Raw genomic sequence first — 14435 nt, 5'->3', positions numbered from 1 at the left:
TCCAAGTTGATCCATGGTTTGCTTGGTTAATACATTAATGGCTTCCCCTAGGTTTACAAGTACATTGGAGACAAGGACATCACCTATCTGAACAGAGACAACATGGTTTCTAGGGTCGATATATTTTTCCATGTGCATACATCCTATCATTAACTATGCCGCTCTACTAACAAATTAAATGGTTTGGGGTTCCAATATTCTCCTTCTTGGCTTCTTAAGACATAGTTCCCTAATGATTTTTGTACAAATGGGGATCTATTTGGTAGCTTGGAGCAAAGGTACCCTTATGAAAAGGTTCCCAGGCTCGGAAGCCAGGCTAGACTCAGGAATGGGGTCTTTCTTCTCCACCACTAACCTCTCTAGATAGGGACGTCGGTTGGGAGAAGATAACAAGGGCTCAAAATGCACAGGGATAGGATGAATTGTGTCATATTTTTCATAATGGTCAGGAGCTTCCTCCTCTCCTTTCTCATCGATAATCACCATGGGTTGCTTTCCATTCTCTAAGGTTACTACCTTCCTTGATCTCAATTGGATATCATTGAATCCAATTGGCATAGTCTGAAATCTAGATGAAGAAAGCGGGGTCATAGAATGTAAAAATTTGTACCAGTTTATTATTGGGGTTGGGTAAAGATTAAGCAGGAAGCTGAGAAGGTCGAAATGGTGGAGGTAACGATAATGGTGGCATAGGCTAACTTAACTAAGGAAATGATGGTTAGGCATTGGGTAAGGTGCATATGTAGGAGGGTATGATTGCATAGGTGCATGATAGGAATTATGTGAATGATGTGAATGGTTTGGCCCTCTCCATCCTTGTTGGTAAGATTAGGAGTGTTGTCCATATTGATATTGATTCCCTTGCTACCAATGCTGAGAGTGACCAGTGTTAGGATAGGAATATAAATGTGCATTATAACCAAAAAAATGTGGTGGAGATTCAGGAACCATAGCTGCACTTACCTAAGGTTAATTCCTTCTTGATCCCATAGCATGAAATGATTCGGCTTCAAGTTGTCCCCCCACCAATACAGTTTTCAGTCCAGTTATAGAGGGACATTTATCCGTAGCATGGTTATCTACACAAATTGCACATTTATTAGTTTCTTTAATAACTAGAGGAGATTCTCTTAAAGGATTCTTTCTTCTACATTTAGGACAAAAAATAGAAAATATCTCTTGCTCTTCAACAAGTTTCTACTGAAACTTCAAAGAGTCTATTTGTTTACTGACAATATTCATTATTTCAATTTTCATATTGTCCATTTTGTTTTCTACTCCAATAATCATAGCATTTGTAGATTCAGTTTTTTTGTTTTTATTATGAATTCCTTTACTCGATCTATATTGATTTCTCGAGAATTTCCTACACAAGTCAGAGATCCGATCAAAAGTATTTTGAGCAATATCCCCTTGCCCTAACTGATTTAAATTATTCCTAGCATCATTAGTGAGCTGACATAAGAACAAGGTTCTAATGGTGCTTAGATCAAATTTGTGCTTTGACCTTTGAAGGATATACATGAATCTCTCTAAGTAGTCCTCTAAAGTCTCATCATCATTTTGCACAATAGTAAAGATTTCATCTTGAATATATCTAGTTTTACAATATTCCTAATATTTTGACAAGAACACTCTCTTCATTTTCTCCCAAGAAGATATAGTGTTTCCTCCTAGTCCCATGAACCAGCAGAGTGCTGCATCCTTGAGGGTTGTAGGAAACAACTTTAAATTTTTGGCATCAGATGAATAATCATAACTCCTACACAAAATATCAAACTCAAATAAGAAAGAGTCTGGGTCTTCATGTACCTTACCATAAAAATGAGGAAGAGCTGATGGTGAAATGTTTTTCATTTGTACTTGTGTATCAAGATCCACAATCGAGAATCTGAAAGTGGATTGTTCCTCATTTACCTGATTTTCACCACTTCCTTCTGCATGGTCTTCCATATCTTCCATTGTTTTTCTTCCACCCAAACCACTCTTAACAAGCTGAGAAGGCTGATTATGGATTCCAACGGTCCCCTTCTTCCCCTTTACGAGCTGTGTCACCCCTGAACCATTGTTACCAGGGCCTAGGTGGACTGTTCCTGTGTGATGAGTCTAAGTTTGTTTGGACTTTCGGCCTACAAAAGAAGGCCCAATATGAGTTTTGGTTTCAGATTTGTCATTGTTTCTCTGGCCCTAGTGGGCTTTGGACCCCTACCTCTTTTTGTTATGAAACCAGCTCAAGAAAAGATAGAAAAGATAGATCAACGCCTTAGAATTCAGCCTCTTCGAGGGGGCAACCTCCTTTACATTACATAAATGAACAATTCTTGGATGATTCAAATGACAAAACCTCCTTTCTATATATAGGAGTCTAAGGGGTCATAACATAATCATAGCCGACATAACAATAATAATGTAAGGGCACAATAATAACAATAGTGGGCTTCTATGGGGCACAGTAATAACAATATGGGGGAAATAGGGGCACAACAATATTAATAAGGGGTATAACTACAATAGTAATGGGGTAATCACTAGTATTATAGGGACCCAACATGCCCCTCTCCTTCAAAAAAGTGTTGTCCTCAACACTTGAGTAGCTCTGGATACTTCTGCATAAAATTCTCATCCTCCCATGTGGAATCTTCAACAGATAAGTTCTTCCACTTGATAAGATACTCTGAAATTGATCGATTTCGTAGCTGTCAAGTTCTTGTTTCTGTGACTGCTTCCGGTTCCAATATAATTTTTCCTTCCTCGTCAAGTTCTGGCAATATTTTTTGAACTGGGAGCTTGTTGCCTATAACATTCTTTAAACATGAAACATGGAAAACTGGGTGCAATCGAGAAGTTGTAGGAAGCTCCAATTTGTATGCCATAGTACCAATCTTTTGCAACACCTTGTACGGACCATAATACTTTGGTGATAATTTATTATCCTTCTTAGCTTGCTTGAGGGACATTTGCTTATATGTTTGTAGCCGTAGGAATACCCAATCCCCTACATCAAAACTTCTTTCACTGCGATGTTGATCTGCCTGTTGTTTCATTCTATTATGTGCCAACACGAGGTTATCCTTTAAGGGTTGGAGGACTTGTTGTTGATGTTCGATGTGATGTTCCACTCAATGAACCTTAGAATTTTCTCTTAAATATGATGTGATGGATGGTGGTTGATACCCATAAAGTGCCATAAATGGGGTCATTTTTGTTGTTGTATGGAAGGAAGTGTTATACCACCATTCAGCCAGAGGCAACCATTTGACCCATTGTGTCTGTTTATCAGATACAAAGCAACGAAGATATCCTTCCAAACATTTGTTTACTATCTCAGTTTTCCCATCAGATTGAGGATGATAAGATGAGCTATGAGCTAACTGAGTACCAAGACAAGAAAATAATTCTGTCCAAAAATTTCCAGTGAAAATGGGATCTCTGTCACTTACAATAATCTTTGGGTTTCCATGTAGCTTTTGAATTGTTTCCATAAATGCAGTAGAAATTGTATTGGCTTTAAATGGATGTGATAATGCACAAAAGTGTGCATACTTGGTAAGTCTGTCAACTACCACCATGATGACACTCTTTCCCTCAGACTTGGGTAAACCTGTGATAAAATCCATTGAAACCTCCTCCCAACGTTGGCTTGGAATGGATAAAGGTTGTAATAGACCCGGTGTCTTAATTGTTTCAACTTTATTTTGTTGGCAAACCAAACATTCCGCCACAAACTTTTGAATATCTGATTTAAGGCCATCCCAAAAAAATTCCTTCTTAACCCTGTGGTAAGTTTTTAAAAATCCTGAGTGCCCTCCTAAGGAGGAAGTGTGCAATTCCATAAGAATCTTTTGTTTTAGCTGGGAATTCTTACAGAGGTATAAGCGATCTTTGTACCATAATGAATCATTTTGCCAGCTAAATGTATTAGACGTACTGGAATCTTGTTGTAACTTTCGAATAAGTGCCCACACTTCTTCGTCATTCTTCCATTCCTCCCTTGCTTCGTTTATTCAATCTGGTTGGATAATAGAAATGGTGCACAACAATGCTTCCACATCCTCATCCTTTCTTGAGAGTGCATCTGCCACCACATTTTGCTTCCCTTTTTTGTAGATGATTTCAAAGTCATAATCCAACATCTTTGTGACCCACTTTTGTTGCTCTTCAGAGGATAATCTTTGTTCTAAAAAGTATTTAAGGCTATCATGATCCGTTTTTACCTTGAAGTGTCTTCCCATTAGGTAGGGTCGCCATTTCTTAAGTGCATGGAGTATTGCCAACATTTCCTTCTCATAAATAGCTTTGCTTAAAAACTTTCCCTTGATTGGACGACTTTCAAAAGCAATGGGTCTTTTATCTTGCATTAGAACAGCACCAATTCCATTTCCTGAAGCATCACATTCCACAATAAAGGTTTTTGTGAAGTCCGGTGTAGCTAAGACCGGTGCTTGGCACATTGCCTCTTTAAGATGTTCAAAGGCCTTTGTTGCTTCTGGAGTCCATGAAAATGCATCTTTCTTCAATAATGTTGTTAGAGGTGCTGCTATTCTCCCATAATTCTTAACAAACTTGCGATAATACCCTGTCAACCCGAGAAATCCTCGCAGATGCTTTATGGATGTGGGGATTTTCCATTCCTTAATGGCTTTAATTTTGCTAGGGTCTACCTTAACTCCTTCATGAGATACAATATGACCCAGATATTCCACCTCCTGGACTCCAAAGAAACATTTGGATCTTTTTGCATATAATTGTTTCTCCTCCAATAGTTGTAGCACCCTGTCAACATGTTCAACATGATCCTTCCAAAACTTGTTGTAGATTAGTATATCATCAAAAAATACTAACACAAATTTTCTAAGGAATGGTTTGAAAATTGAATTCATCAAACCTTGAAATGTTGAAGGTGCATTGGTAAGGCCAAAAGGCATGACCAAAAATTCATAATGACCCTCATGAGTTCTAAATGCTGTTTTCGAAATGTCTTCAATCTTCATTCTGATTTGATGATATCCTGAATGAAGATCCAACTTGGTGAAGTAAATTGATCCATGCAATTCATCCAGTAATTCATCAATGACAGGAATGGGGAACTTATCTTTAATAGTGAGCTTGTTGAGCTCCCTATAATCTGGACACATGCGCCATGATCCATCCTTCTTGTGCACCAATACTACTGGAGCAGAGAAAGAACTTTGACTCGGTTGAATTATACCAGCCTCTAGCATTTCTGCAACCATACGTTCAATTTCACTCTTTTGGACATAGGGATATCTGTACGGCCTGATGTTTGGAGGAACACTTCCTGGAATCAGATGAATAGCATGATCATGATCACGCATAGGTGGGAGACCTTTGGGAGTCTCAAATACCTTGGAATGATTGTCCAAGACTTTTTGGAGATCTGGAGAAATAGATGATTCTGATGTGGAAACATCTAGTGAACATAATTGTGCAATTACACCTCTTTGCTCCTTTTTTAGAAGCTTTGTCATACCATTAGAGCTGATTATCTTTCCTGGTTTCCCTGCAATACCCCTTAATTCAACTTCCTTTCCTTCCGTAGAAAATTTGATGAAAAGTTCTTGAAAATTAAAAGCTATTGTACCCAAGGATTGTAGCCATTGGACTCCTAGTACAACATCAGCACCTCCCATTGGAATGGAAAGCATTGGGCTAGTCAATACATATTCTCCCATGGATAGCTTGATATTATGGCACTTTCCAGAGAAATTTATTGTTCCTCCATTTGCAATCATCACTTGACACTCTGGTGCTGGATATAGGAAGCAATTCAATTCTTTTGCTACCTTACAATGAATAAAATTGTGGGTGCTTCCTGAATCAATCAACACTATTACCTTTTTCTTCTTGATTTGTCCTTCTATCTTGATGGTTTGAGGAGTGGTAATTCCTGCCAATGCATTACAAGATATGGTCGGATTTATTTGTTCTTCATCTAGGCTTTGTTCCTGGAGTATATCCTCTTCTTTTGACCTTTCTTGCTCCTTTTCTTCTTCCTCTTCACAATCTATGTAGAATAATTTCTTCTCAGCACACTTATGACCTTTAGTGTATTTGCTATCACAACTTTAACAAAGCCCTTTTGCTCTTTTTTCTTCCAATTGTTGTGGTGTCAACCTTATAGGTTGTGGAAGACTAGGGCAACAACACTTCCGTCTTTATAGTTGTGAGTGGTATGCTTCCTGGTTGCCATAATTTTGCTTTCCATTTTTCTTGCTAACCTGAATGCCTTCTCTAATGAATCAGGTTCCCAAAGGCGAACATCATGTTGGATATTATCCTTTAAAGACCCTATGAACACATCAATCCTATGCTCCTCTGGAATATCTTTTACCCTTATGTTCAATTTTTGGAACTCCTCAATGTGCTCCATTATTGAACCCTTTTGTTTGAGACTTATCAATTGGCTAAAAAAAGTGTTGCTTTTTGTATCCTCATAATGTGCTATCAATTCTTCCGTAAAAATTGCCCAAGTGATAAATTGTTTACGAGAGCAAAGCCATTGATACCATACAAACTGATTTGGTTCCAAATATAAAGTTGCCATACGTACCTTTTGTGTGTTTTCCACATTATTGAGATCGAAGAATTGCTCCATCTGTAATATCCATGTGGCGGGATCCTTGCCATCAAACTTCCTCATATCGATTTTTGGAACATGGTGAGTCTTTGATCTAACATTACCGTCTATGGAATCATGATTAAAATTTCTTTTGTTCTCATCATGAGTTTTCTTTAGTACCCTTTCACCCTTAGTGACCATTTCTTGTAGCAACTTATTCATATTTATCTTCAATTCTTCCATCTTATCATCCATGCCATCAATTTTAGCATCCATGCCATTCACCTTAGCTTCCATGCCATCCATCTTAGCTTATACACCTTTCTTTAAACCATCCATCTTAGCTTCTACATCTTTCCTTAAACCATCCATTTTAGATTCTGTTGCTTTTTGTGCAAGTGACACTCGTTGCGCTTGTTCTTGTAATTTTGATATATCATATAGCATTTCTTCTTCTTCTTCATGAGACATGCTAGAGCTTTCAGGTTCCTTACTAGGTGTTTGCATTTTCTTTCCTCGAGGCATCAGTTACCGATAATAATGCTCTATTATGCCCTTTGAATTCCTTCAAAATAAATTTTCAAACCAAGCTTAAGCAAAAATTTAAGAAAATCTACACACCATTTCTTACTTTGTAGGAGCTCGATATTGCCTCTGATGTATCTCTGTACTTTTCGATCATCTAGTTCTGAATTTGTGACCTGCAGTATCCCTCTGTGTCCTATTTCTAATGCCACAAGTCTGAGCCAAATTGGATTCTCCAAGGAAGAGTTATGTGAAATCTCCCACAGTGACTTGATTATAGACTAGTTCAGTAGAGCGAACTTGTACGACGTGCCACGAGTCACTGTTTCTACCTTTGGAGCTGAAAAATGCATACACGAAACTACAGTCCGTCCTCTTTCGGTACCTTCTGACGAAATTTCAATCTGATCCCTAGAGATAAAGTTATGACGATTTTCCCCAGGTCACCTATTTTGAATGTAATTTAGGAGTCTGCAAAAAGACCAACTTCCTCAAATCATATCTCCGCAAATATTACGCAAAAAGTTCTGAAATTCGGACCTAAGGTTCAGCACAATTGCTTCTCAAATGGGTTTTTTTTGTGACTTCTGAAACATCACAGAAAAAAGTTATAGCGAAAATGCCACGATGACCTGTTTGGAGCAGTGAAACCCTAGAATCCAAAGCTCTGATACCAAATGTTATGAAACCAGCTCAAGAAAAGATAGAAGAGATAGATCAATGCCTTAGAATTCAGCCTCTTCGAGGCGGAAACCTCCTTTTCATTACATAAATGAACAATTCTTGGATGATTCAAATGACAAAACCTCCTTTCTATATATAGGAGTGTAAGGAGTCACAATATAATCCGGCCGACCTAACAATAATAATATAAAGCCACAAAAATAACAATAGAGGGATTCTATGGGGCACAGTAATAACAATATGGGGGCAATAGGGGCACAAAAATATTAATAAGGGGTATAACTACAATAGTAATGGGGTAATCACTAGTATTATAGGGACCCAACACTTTTAGCCATTCATTTCAAAAAATGACAAAACAAAATTCAAATAAAAACTGCAAGTTTCAAAAAATAAATCAGCACCTATAAATTCCTTCAAACAATAGAAGAACATTGCAGAAAGAATAATAGTATACTTACCCCTATTGCAAAAAATGGAAAATTCTTACCAATTCAGGTCTCCTCCCTAACAACGGTGCTAAAATGTTGGGTGCAGGAATTGTGCTTGAGAAAACCCCTCAACACTTAATTGTCAACCTGAGGGTTTCGTAAACTTAGAGACGAAGCACAGGCAATGCCAAAAATGGTATGAACTTTTCCTATCTCTAATCCTACTTCTTAAAGGAAATGCTTTGTAGAATCAGATAGAAAACGATTGGAAAGGCAATTAACACCAAGGCAACTCTAGTGCTGGAATGTAAAAGACAATTTGTAAGTAAATCAAGTAAAGAAATTCCACACAACAAAAATAGTTTTAAATGATGGAATGAAATGCTATGTTCATCTTCAGATGGATGGTCAATAGTCTGACAAGTGGGCTGTTGCATAATTTTGTCTTCTTTCTGATCTTCTTCTCACACAAACAACCTGTCCTTACATTGTTGCAATCTACTTGCACTAGTGTAGGTACAATATTTATGCGTAAGAGTATATTTGACCTTCCTTATTGAAGACTTATGTCTAAGTGAAGGTGCTCTAAGCCTAAGGGCTTAGAGCACTTTGTTTCTATGACAAGAGACTTTCTCTTGCACCGAGGCAGAGTTCCCTTCACTTAGTTTCCAAGTTACTTTCGAAAGAACTGAAAGATGTGTTGAAAAAGAATTGCAACTGTAAATGAAATTCTGAAGTAAATTATCTATGAAAAAAGGAAATGCTTCAATTCATTAAACTTTTCAAAGGAAATAAACTTCATGAAATGAAAGCACTTTAAAAGAATCAAACAATAGCCTAAGTATTTTGCATGTGTTAATCAACTTTGGTACTTCACCCAAAATTCTTATGTTCTTTGCAAGTATAATACGATAATTTAATACAATTTCTTCCAGATATTTTAAAGATGAACTTTTAATACTGAAGACAGTTACTCAATTAATGTTTCATTCACTTGCAAAATAACTGAAAATAGTATGTAGGTAAGTGATTCACTGTTTGCTGCAACGAATGACTAGGCCAAAGTGCAGGACACAACATGCACTGGTGCAGGAAAGAGTTCCTTGCACGATCTAATTAAAAACGAATTAAAACAAAGAATGAGAGTAAAGGAAATGAGAGAAAGATATTTCATAAGAAAAATGAACATAGCTACTCTCAAACCACATATCCATTTCACACGTTAGCTACAAAAACTATTTTAAATCAGAACTTGAAAGGTAAAGATTAAAACTATAACATCACACAGCTGCAAACAAAATATCCACACCTTCTTTCTGAATAACGAAAGCGAGAGGGGTAAACGAGTTGGGTTGGTTGGGCCCTAGCCAACCAGCTCATTCCCCTTCTAAGGAACGAAAAATCTCAGCACTTCAAATGGACATCAAAGATAAACTAAACGTTGCATATGCAAATCATGGCAGTTCTCTTGTATTACTCGATTTGGAAAATATACATTACAGAGCAGTCCAACCCTAGAGTTGAGGTGATAACCAGATTACATAAAACAAAATGATAGTCGATGGTTCGCTAACTTCCTACCTATGATCTATATCATATATATCCTTTCGTCTCTAGGATGTTTACACTAATTATAGATATTTCTTGTTCAAGCCTTTCGGCTAAACAGACTTAGAAAACCGAAATTACAAACTTGGCTAGCAGTTATAATACACATGAACTTCGCTTGGTCGTAACCTAACTTTGGAGAATAATCCTTGAATACGCACCACCTATTATCCTGCTTCAGTTCACCAACAGTTAGACTCGTAGTCAAGGATTGAGACCCACCCTCGTGGAAGATTTCGCTTCTTGGAAATCTCGGAGAGTCTTCATGGCGGTGCAGGAATCTACCTGCACAAGTCAACTCATTCATCACTAACACTAAGTTCCATGATTACTCTAGGAAATCAATATGAGTTACAAGAAGTATGTAAATAGGTATGAAATTTGTATAAAAAGATTAATAAAGTGTTGTAATAAATCTTAATACAAGATATGAGCATGTGCAGGAATGGGTAACTATATTGTACTAGTGTAGGAAAGAAGGGTCTTTTATTGAGATAAAACAGAGATTGATATTGATGGAAATGGGGTAGAAAATAGGGCAATTTAGGATACCAACACCCATATTAAATAAAATAATTTTATATCAACTCTTTATATATATATATATATATATATATATATATATATATTATGATGATGTTGGCAACGATGACAATAATGATGATGAACATCTACTAAAATCAAATTTGGTTCCAACTATGTTCATTACACTACCAAAAGTGATAAACAATTGTAAAAGGAAGTGTCAAATCCACCACATGTAAATAAGCATTGGCTTCACCAAGTTAAAATTGCCTACCATTTGCGATACATGGATGGGTACAAATATTTTAAATACGGAGGGGAAGGTGGTGTTTGATTTTGTGCACACTTGAAAGTAGTAGAGCTAGTGTGTAAGTATATGATTCAAGCCACTTTAGTGAGTTGATGGCCAAACAAGTAAAAATTATTCTAAGGGTATTTTGGTTATGGAGGTCATTGTGGGAGAGTTGTGAAAGAGGTAATGCCAAGGAAAGCTTCTTAGAGTTGTAAGTGGTTACAGAGGTCCTTTTGGGAAAGGTTGTGTAATCATAGATTAAAAGGTGTGATGAAGTGTTATGATCAAATTGAAGCATAGGTGAAGTACACAAAGGTTAACGAACGAAAAACTACAAAATCATATGTAAATAGGTATATTGTTGTATGGCTAGTTTAGGCATGTGCATCCTTTATTTGGTGATTTGTTGGTGTAAAGTCTTGATGTAAACCTAGTTGATAGAATTGAGGTATGCTTACATGTTGTATCTTGAATATAAAGTTAATCAACTTTGAGGAAGAATGTTCGGCTAATATTTACTTAGTTAAGAGTAGATAGGTTAACAATTATTCAATCAATGATTTTGGTTTATCTTTAATATTTTATATGCATGTAATATTATTTTATGATGAAGTATATTTAAAAATTTTGTACACATTAGTATAAGGTTCTTTGGTATTGTGTAGCCCATGATATTATTTTGTATTCGAGAGTATTTAGATGTCATATATATTTATTGTAAAAATATTTTTATGGTCATCATGAACATATTGACTAAGGAGAATTAAAACAATATTTGAATATTAGTTTTAGTTCTTAAGATTTTTTTATAGAGTAAATTTCTTTCGCAATGCTTATTTGATTATATACTTTGTGTTTACATTTTCTCATAGTATTTCACATTTAACAAGTTAATCTTGTATTAAAAAAGGTCATCTTTCTCTCTATAAATTTTATAAGAATTTAACAAAAAAATCTAAACATAAATATATGTCTCCAATGATTCAAAAATGATGTATAGTAATATAATATTCTTAACATTGTCATTTAATATTAAATTGACCTAAGTTCAAAGAAAAAATGTGGTATGAGAAAGATTTAGCAACTAAAAAAAATTAAGATATTATAAGGAGGCCATCAACCCCACCCTATAAGATCAAAAGTATCTCTATGTTTTATCTAGCTCAAAGAAGAAAATTAATATAGGCAAGATTAGAATGAACTCTCATGAGCTCCATAGTGAAACGGGTCTTGGGCAGTGCCTAAAACGCCATGGATGGAAGGCCCCGCATACAACCACATTAGATCTCAATTTCAAAATCTTCGTTGCAACACTGACCTTCCTAGCCTTTTAGTGAGCTCAAGAGGCTTCTCTGCAAGCTTTTTGAGCATAGGAATAAAATCCTTAAATCAAACTAAATAATTCGTTTCTTTAGGGCCCATAGACCAAAGTTTGGTCTTAGTGGACGTTAACCACCACCATCATCATCATCAATTAAAATTCTAAATAAATAAAAGCTAACTTTTATATCATTGAATTTCAAAATTTAAAATAATAAAGAAATAACTAAATAAACTTATTATTTTAATTAAATTTTGACAAACTAATAATTAAAATTTGAAAATGAAAAAAATAATTAAATTTATATATTCTAATAATTTTCTAGCTGGTTTTAACTTTTTAAATTAAAAATAACACATTTTTTCCAATAACAAATAATTTTCAGACTGCATTCCTCCTCAAGTGATTCCTGATAACAACTTATATACCCGTGATTCCTAGTAACAAGTAATTTACCCGTCAAATATCAAGCCGGCAATGAAGTAACTTGATTGAATAGCAAGGCCAAGGTAAATTTAAGTTGAAAATCTATAGGTTCCATGTCTTCGGCAAGCCCTCGAAAATCTTCAAAGATGCCCTTACTACGGCATGTTTCAAAGGTTTGTCATTGGCTCCACAACCTAATTTTAAGTGGAAAATATGAAGACCATTTATATGTTGATAAAATGAGCGAAATTAATGGTTTATTTTGTTCAAATTCATTACATTTTTAAACTATTTTAAAAATTTATAATTAAATTATGATAAGAGAATTTTATTGATTATAGTTTCTTGAAATATTTTGAGAAAATGAGCGAAATTAATTTTTTATTTTGTTCATTACTATTACATTTTTTAAATATTCCAAAAATTTATAATTAAATTAGGATCAAGAGAGTTTTATTGATTATAGCTTTTTGAAATATTTTGAGTGAAATAAATTGTTTATTTTGTTCATATCCATTACAATTTTAAAATATCCAAAAATTTATAATTCAGTTATCATCAAGAGAATTTTAATGTGTATGATGAAGATTGTGGTGGTCTCTTTTATTCCAATGATATTGAAACTCCTAATTAAGCTGAGTTTTAACTTTGTTATGGATTAGTCTTTCATTCAGTTGTGCACAGGGAAGATTAGCTTCTACCTCAACTAATGGATCTTTATGGATCTTTATTAAACCTTGCTTTAAAGGAAGTATTTAGTATTCATGTGTGAAAAGAATTTTAGGTATGAAATTGAATATATATTTTGTATTTAATTTGGACTTTTTGTTTTGGGTTTATGTTGCTTTTGACATTTGATCTTTCTCGTTAATTACTTTTAATGGTTTTGGTTTTTGTAAGATATTTTTTTTTTTCACTTTTGTTTTTACGAGTAATTTTAAAAATATAGAAGAATAATATGCCCGCATATGCTTATATTTATTTGTTTATGGACTATGTTTGGAATCAATTTCTAGGCTATGAGTATAGTACATTTCATTATAGAAATTTCTTTGGAATAGAGCATACAATAGAGATGGCCTTTTCGCTAAAAAGTGGAAACAAATGAACCAGTTGGTGGAAATGAGAAAAAGAGCAACACCCTTTGGTGAAGATGTAACCACCATTGTAGTAGAAAGAGAACATTCCCTTGTTAAAAAAGATGGAACAACCATATGGGAAGAACACCCATGTACCATTGAACTTTGGCTTTGCTCCCACAATTTGAAAATGACAACTCTGAGTAAACCTCAACATCGATGAGGAATCATTCATCATTATGAAGACAAGAAAAACTAATAAATCAAGTGAATGGTAAAACAACAATAGCTAATATCTTAGCAACATGAATATTGTAACTAATACCTAGTTAGCCCCAAAAATGATTTTGGAGAAGAGAGAAATGGGGTAGAGGAAATCTTCATATTACCAACAAAACCAAGAAATCTGATAAATGAAGGAGCTCCATAACATGAAACATGATCTATGGAGCCTCTTGAGGTTACCCCATGAGGATTGAAATAGATTTTATTTCAATATGGGCACTAGATACTACATTCTAGGAAAATATGGAGAAATTAACTTAGGTAATAAACTAAAAAAATCAAACAAATCTCTACATGACGAAATCCTAAAAGTAGAAACATTAATTTAATATAGCTACTTTAATTATTATTGTATAATCAATTTAATAAAATCTATTATTATGTACTTAATTCAATAAAATATCTTATATCCATCAATATAAAGGAATAATCTCTTTTAAAAAAACAAAGAATTTTTACTACCCCATACCATATGATGATAAGGAAAGCAAGACATCTTAAAGATCTTGGTGGAAACATTTTAACATTTTATTTTAACTTGAAGTATTTAAGCTAAAGGACATGAAAATGGGCCACGAAGAATTTAGGAAACAAATATTTGTAAAACTTGAAATATTTAACCCAAATGAAATGAAATGAAAATGGATTGCAAGGTTGTATTTTTAAAAAGCTTTAAAGA

Source organism: Pinus tabuliformis, chromosome 7 (genome assembly GCF_031772625.1).
Source record: "Pinus tabuliformis cultivar Carrire ecotype Pingquan chromosome 7, CPIR1, whole genome shotgun sequence".
In the NCBI taxonomy this organism is placed as follows: Eukaryota; Viridiplantae; Streptophyta; class Pinopsida; order Pinales; family Pinaceae; genus Pinus; species Pinus tabuliformis.
The sequence above is the reverse complement of the archived record's forward strand: the minus strand, read 5'-3'. Positions refer to the sequence as shown.